This window comes from Hakea prostrata, chromosome 5, assembly GCF_041222555.1.
Source record: "Hakea prostrata isolate BN-2017 chromosome 5, UWA_Hpros_2, whole genome shotgun sequence".
In the NCBI taxonomy this organism is placed as follows: domain Eukaryota; kingdom Viridiplantae; phylum Streptophyta; class Magnoliopsida; order Proteales; family Proteaceae; genus Hakea; species Hakea prostrata.
The window spans coordinates 51853816-51860825 of record NC_142604.1 but is presented as its reverse complement, the minus strand read 5'-3'; positions in this window follow the sequence as shown (position 1 = coordinate 51860825).

Sequence of the window (7010 nt, the reverse complement as noted above, 5' to 3'; positions counted from 1 at the left end):
GGCAATGACACTGTGTGGGTGATTGTTGATAGGTTGATCAAATCAGCCCATTTTATTCCTATGAAGATCACTCATACTTTGGATAAGCTAGCTAGACTTTATGTGGATAATGTGGTTCGTCTACATGGTGTGCCGATGAGTATTGTGTCCGATCGTGATCCTAGGTTCACCTCAAGGTTTTGGAACAGTCTACAAAAGGCCTTGGGAACCCAATTGAACTTGAGTACAGCTCATCATCCACAGTCAGATGGACAATCTGAGCGGACAATTCAGACTTTGGAAGACATGCTCAGATCTTGCGTGGTGGATATGGGTGGAAATTGGGATGAACACTTAGCTTTGGTTGAGTTTGCCTATAATAACAGTTATCAAGCAACGATAGGCATGGCTCCGTTTAAGGCTTTGTATGGTTGCACTTGTAGAACACCATTGTATTGGACTGAGACGGGTGAAAGAAAAGTCTTAGGTCCTGAAATGATTGAAGCTACGAGCGCAATGGTGGATATGATAAGAGAAAGGATTAAGTCTGCTCGATCAATACGAAATCCTATCTTGACAAGAGAAGGACTGATCCTGGAATTTCAAGTTGGAGAGAAAGTTTTCTTGAAGGTTTCACCAATGAAGGGTGTGATGAGATTTAATGTTAAAGGGAAGCTTAGCCCTCGTTTCATTGGACCTTTTGAAATTTTGGAAAAGGTTGGACCCGTTGCTTATCGATTGGCATTACCTCCGGCTATTGTTGTTGTGCATAATGTGTTCCACATTTCGATGCTCCGGAAATATGTTGAAAATCTGGAACATGTCTTACAGCAGGCACCTAAAGGACTTAGTGTTGATCTTACCTATGATGAAGAGCCCGCTGAAATTTTTGATTAGAAGGACAAGCAATTGCGGAATCGCACCATCCCTTTGGTAAAGATTCGTTGGAAGGACCATACCCCTGAAGAAGCTTCTTGGGAGAAAGAAGAAGATATGAAGGAGAAGTTTCCTCACCTCTTTGGAAGCACAGAATGCTTTCAATTTCGGGACCGAAATTTTTTAAGGGGGGGAGAATGTGAAACACAGCCCTGACCCTAATTCGGAAACTTTGTTATTCGTAGGTCCAGTGACCCGAAGTAAGGCAAGAAGTCATCTTTGGGCCATTTCTGTTGAAGACTTGATGGCTGGATTGGAATCCATGAGTGTTGATGCTAGTGTCCCAATGGTGGAAACTGCACCCGGATGAAGATTGGATTAGTTGATGGTCTTGGAGTGGTCACTCTATTGATTCGAAGACATTTCTAACTCCTAGGTATGTCACTCTAGGTGTGTACAAAACCCCTTGATGTTTGGACTTGATCTGAGCCTTCAATTCCCTGTTTTGAAGTTGCTGTCTTGATTGGTCGACTCATTGGTCGATTGGACCAATCGACCAATCAATCGACCAATTGATTCTGTTTTTGAAATTTGAATCCTGTCTCTTCTATTTAAGTCTAATCTCGGGAATACTCCGCCTCCTCTGCCTCCTAAGCCTCTGGAACAAGTTAGAACCCTAATCTAACCCATTCCCTTGCATTCTTTGGTGATTCCTCGCAAAGACTTGAAGAATTCTTCATCTTTCTACAGCAAAGCTATGATCTCACTCACTCTCTCTTCTATCTTTGATTTTCTTTCTTTTATTCTGTTATTCATTGAGATCAGGAAGATGATGAAGCATTCTTGTAATCATCAATTCTCTAATCTCACCATATTCTTTAAGACTCATGATCATCATCATGATCTTAAACCCTCCCTGTTGAATTCTTGAAAACCTAACCCTAATCCTTTGAAACCCTAACCTGTGTGATTGTCTAGAGAACTTTTGGTAACCTACCTTGTGAAAGGGAAATCCTTTTTGGGTGACCTTGTGTTAACCTAAAACTTAATCATCTATATTTTTCCTGTTTTGATTTGTCTATGTTCATCCAGATCTCACAATTATTGTCCAGGGAGCCAAAAGGGTGAAACCCTAATTTTCTTGGATCAAACCCAGGAATCCCTTTGTTGATCATGTTAACCCAATTATTATGTTTTCTGTACTAGATCTGAATTCTTTCATATCCTAGTTCATTATCTTTAATTTTTCTATTTTTCCCTCCTAACCTATGTTCAACCTAATTAGGTTAACCTCATGATTTCTAGGTTGTAACTTGAGAACTTATTTTGATTCATGATTTGATATCCTCTATACCCTAGAATACTACCATGATAATTCCCCTCTGATTTGTACCCTTTTGAACCATCGAATTTGGCTTTGGATTCCCAAAATTCGGATTCTTGCAGGCCACTGTCTGCATTGGTCGACTCATTGGTCGACTGGTCCAGCAGACCAATCAATCGACCAATGAGTACAGCAACCTCAATCTTGGTCTGTTTCGATTGATTTATGATCTTTTCCTTTATGCATCTTTCCTAACATGTTGTGTGCACTTGTTTAGGAATGTCTTCTCCGGTTTAGTCAAGATCATACTTGATTCTTTAAGATCCCATCCAAGTTAGAAGGTAAGGACAGTTAATTCCTTAACTACATAGATTGCTTGTTCTCTGGTTTCTACTTTATGAAACTATGAGATTACCTACTGTTGTTGTATTTTAATTCTGATCTCCTACTGTGGGAACAGTAGCACTTGTTTATATCATCTTTTTCATTATTTATGTTATATGAATTACTTATTACTGCATAATGTGATGTTGCGTTTACATTCTCTTTTATATGATGAACTACTGGCTGTATATGTCATGACTGATCTGAGAATGTGTTTGATTAAGTTTGGTTTTGGATTGGGAGGTGTCCTTTTGACACTTCTGTCCTTGGACATTATCGGAAATAGTATGGGATGTTTCCGGGGTTGCCCATCGACGCTTTCCCGAATCAATGATTGTCATACCTAGGGATGTCTAGCAGTGTTTGGCTAGGATACACCCCTGTTATATCAGACCCGATTCGGAAGGGTATTGAGACCGAACGACCCGTGGTAGCAATGGGGATTCACGGGCGCTCAAGACCGGTAACCAACTAGTGAGAGGACGGGAATCACATTGTGGGGGCCATTTATTGGAGGGTTGCGTATGGCTAGACTTGGGCTCATGGGCACTCAAGACCGGTAACCAACCCGTGAGAGGACATGAGAGCTTCCCGTTTACCATATGTGGATAACCAATAGGGTTGATGAGTCCGTAGTATGGGACTATTAGGACTCTAGTGGAAAGGATACCGGAAAGGATCGCCCGGGGCGAGGAATGGAAGTATCTGGAACTGAGTTGATGTAACTGAGTAGATGACTTGCATTCGGCTAGGCTTTTCCCTGACATGCGCCGGTACTTATGCCAAATGGTTGTGAGAGAGTGTGTTGACTTAACCCCTTGCCATGGTTTGTCCTGAGGGATGCAGGACCCATTACCAACCGGCTGCCCAAGATACCTTAAATGGTTGAGGGAACCCAAGATATCTTATATGGTTGAGGGTGTGAGCGGACCTTCCCAAAGAAGTACGGTGCTATGACTTAAAGCTTGTCTGCCATAGAGACCAGCATACATAGAGTTAGATGCATACATACATTACTTGTTTCATACTACATTGCATCATGTTATGTTTTGCCACATGTTATCTATGATGTTATGGATTAACTACGTTACTGAGTTTCTTCGAAACTCATTCCTGTTGTATATTTCTTTTTGTTAGATTATCCTCCAGGTACAGAATATTATGACGAGCAGTACAGTGAAGAGCCAGCCAATGAAGCGTATTACACGCAAAGTGCTAGCAACGATCAAGATTACTTTGATGATCCCCCGGCGGATCAAGCTGCACACTACTTTTGAGAACTGCATAGAGTTAGAACGGATTCATTGGATTGATGAAGTCCATACTTATGAAGATGTTATCTATAAACTTGAAGACACTTGATCTTAGTTTATTTCCTAGTACATTTGTTTCAGTTGTAATCCCTTTAGATTTTCATACTACGTTCCGCTATTTTTTGGTAAAGTGAGTTTCCGCCTCACTTCACTCCTTTTTTATATCATTGGATATCTGGTATCTTTCCGCACTCTGATTATACTGATTTTTCATTTCTTGTTTTGAACCTTGTTTATAATATTAAAACTTGATTTATTTCCTGTTTATGATTATGTTATTGTATATGTGGGAGGATGATTTACTCGATACTTGATGTTTTGGGCTGTGGATCACACTCTCGAGTATGCCAGTTAGGGTACCGGCTGGGAGGATGTGACAGTTATGGATTAACTACCTTACTGAGTTTCTTCGAAACTCATTCCTTTTTGTACATTCTTTGTTTAGATTATCCTGCAGGTACAGATTATTATGACGAGCAGTACAGTGAAGCGCAAGCCAATGAAGCGTATTACACGCAAGGTGCTGGCGACGATCAAGATTACTCTGATGATCCCCCGGCAGATCAAGCTACGTACTACTTTTGAAAACAGCATAGAGTTAGAACAGATTCATTGGATTGATGAAGTCCATATTTATGAAGAAGTTATCTATAAACTTTAAGACGGTTGATCTTAGTTTATTTCTTAGTACATTTGTTTCAGTTGTAATTCCTTTTGACTTTCATACTACGTTCCGCTATTTTTGGTGAAGTGAGTTTCCGCCTCACTTTACTCCTTTTTGATATCATTGGATATCTGGTATCTTTCCACACTCTGATTATACTGATTATTCATTTTTGTTTTGAACCTTGTTTATAATATTAAAACTTGATTTATTTCCTGTTTATGATTATGTTATTGTATATGTGGGAGGATGATTTCCTCGATACTTGATCTTTTGAGCTGTGGATCACACTCTTGAGTATGCCAGTTAGGGTACAGGCTGGGAGGATGTGACAGTATGGTCACTATGAGTTCAAGGTTATGCCTTTTGGTTTGACAAATGCTCCTACAATTTTTATAGACTTGATGAACCGAGTATTTCATGATGTCTTGAACAAATTTGTGATTGTATTCATAGATGCTACGATGATCCACTCGAAGAATGAAGAGGAACATGTGAAGCATCTTCATTTCACCTTGCAAAAATTGAGAGAAGAGCAACTTTTTGCTAAGTTTAGCAAGTGTGACTTTTGGCTATCTAAGGTAGTTTTTCTAGGCCATGTGGTTTCAGCTAAAGGAATTCGTGTTGATCTTGATAAGGTGAAGGCAGTTGCAGATTGGGAGAGGCCAAGGACTGTAACTGGAATTAGAAGTTTTCTAGGAATGGCAGGTTACTATCAAAGGCTTACTGTGAACTTTTCTAGGTTGGCTACTCCTATGACTAAGCTTAATAGAAAAGGGGAGAAGTTTGTTTGGACTGATGTGTGTGCGAAGAATTTTCAAGAACTAAAGGATAGATTGACAAGTGCCCCAATGTTAACCATACCAGATGACTTTGGTGGTTTGACAGTTTACATTGACGCATCAAAGATTGGATTAGGTTGTGTTCTGATGCAACATGGGAAAGTAGTGGCATATGCCTCAAGGCAATTGAAGGATTATGAGCAAAACTACCCTACTCATGATTTAGAGTTAGCGGCAGTAGTCTTTGCTTTAAAGATGTTGCGCCATTATTTGTTTGGAGAAAGAATTGCCATTTACACTGATCACAAAAGTTCGAAGTACTTCCTTACCCAGAAGGAGTTAAATATGCAGTAAGGAAGATGGTTGGAGTTGGTAAAGGATTATGATTGTGACATTCAATATCATCTTGGAAAAACCAATGTGGTTGCTGTTGCTCTTTGTAGGAAAAGTAAGCGAGAAGAATTTGATTTGAATGCTTTGAGTAAGCCACTTCTATTTTCTATTTTGGAACTTGGTTTGGAAATTGTTCCAGAAGGATTTGAAGTGATACTTATAGCTATGACATCAAGATCCACTTTAAGAGATAGGATAATTGCCTTACAAGAGTCAGATCCGAAAATGAAGGGAAGATTGAGAAGATTGAGAAGATTTCTTCTAATCCTGAAGCAGAACCCAATTTCTATATGTCTACCGATGGTGCATTGACTTATAGAGGAAGACTGTGTGTGCCAGCAGTTGAAGAACTTAAGAAAGAAATTTTGAAAGAAGCACATTAGTTAGTTTTCACTGTGCATCCAGTAAGTACAAAGATGTATCGAGATCTAAGAGAACATTTTTGGTGGATTGGTTTGAAGAACGACGTGGAAAATTTTGTGGCCAAGTATGACACTTGCTAGCATGTGAAAGCAGTTTGACAACCACCATCTAGACTTTTGCAACCTCTTCCTGTTCCTAGTTGGAAGTGGGAAGACATCACTATGGATTTTGTTACTAGCTTAGCTTGGACTAGCAATGGGAATGATACTGCATGGGTAATCATTAATAGATTGACTTAATCAGCCCATTTCATCCCTATGAACATTACTTACGCTATGGATAAGCTAGCAAGGCTATAGTGGACAATGTAGTACGTCTACATGGAGTTCCGGTGAGTATTGTTTCTAACAGAGGTCCTAGGTTCACCTCAAGATTTTGGAGTAGTTTACAGAAAGCTTTGGGAACCCAATTGAACTTGACTACAACTCATCATCCACAAACTGATGGACAATCTGAGCAGACAATTCTGATTTTGGAAGATATGCTTAGATCTTGTATTGTGGATATGGGAGGAAATTGGGATGAGCACCTAGCTTTGGTTGAGTTTGCCTACAACAATAGTTATTAGTCAACAATAGGCATGGCTCCATTCAAGGCTTTGTATGGAAACACTTGTAGAACACCACTATATTGGACCGAGACCGGTGAAAGAAAAGTTATAGGTCCGAAAATGATTGAAGCTACAAGTGCAATGGTGGACATGATTAAGGAAAGGATCAAGTCGGCACAATCAAGACAGAAATCTTATGCGAACAAGAGAAGGATTGATCTAGAATTCCAAGTGGGGGAGAAAGCTTTTCTGAAGGTATCACCTATGAAGGGTGTAATGAGATTTAATGTTAAAGGAAAGCTTAGTCCTCGATATATTGTGT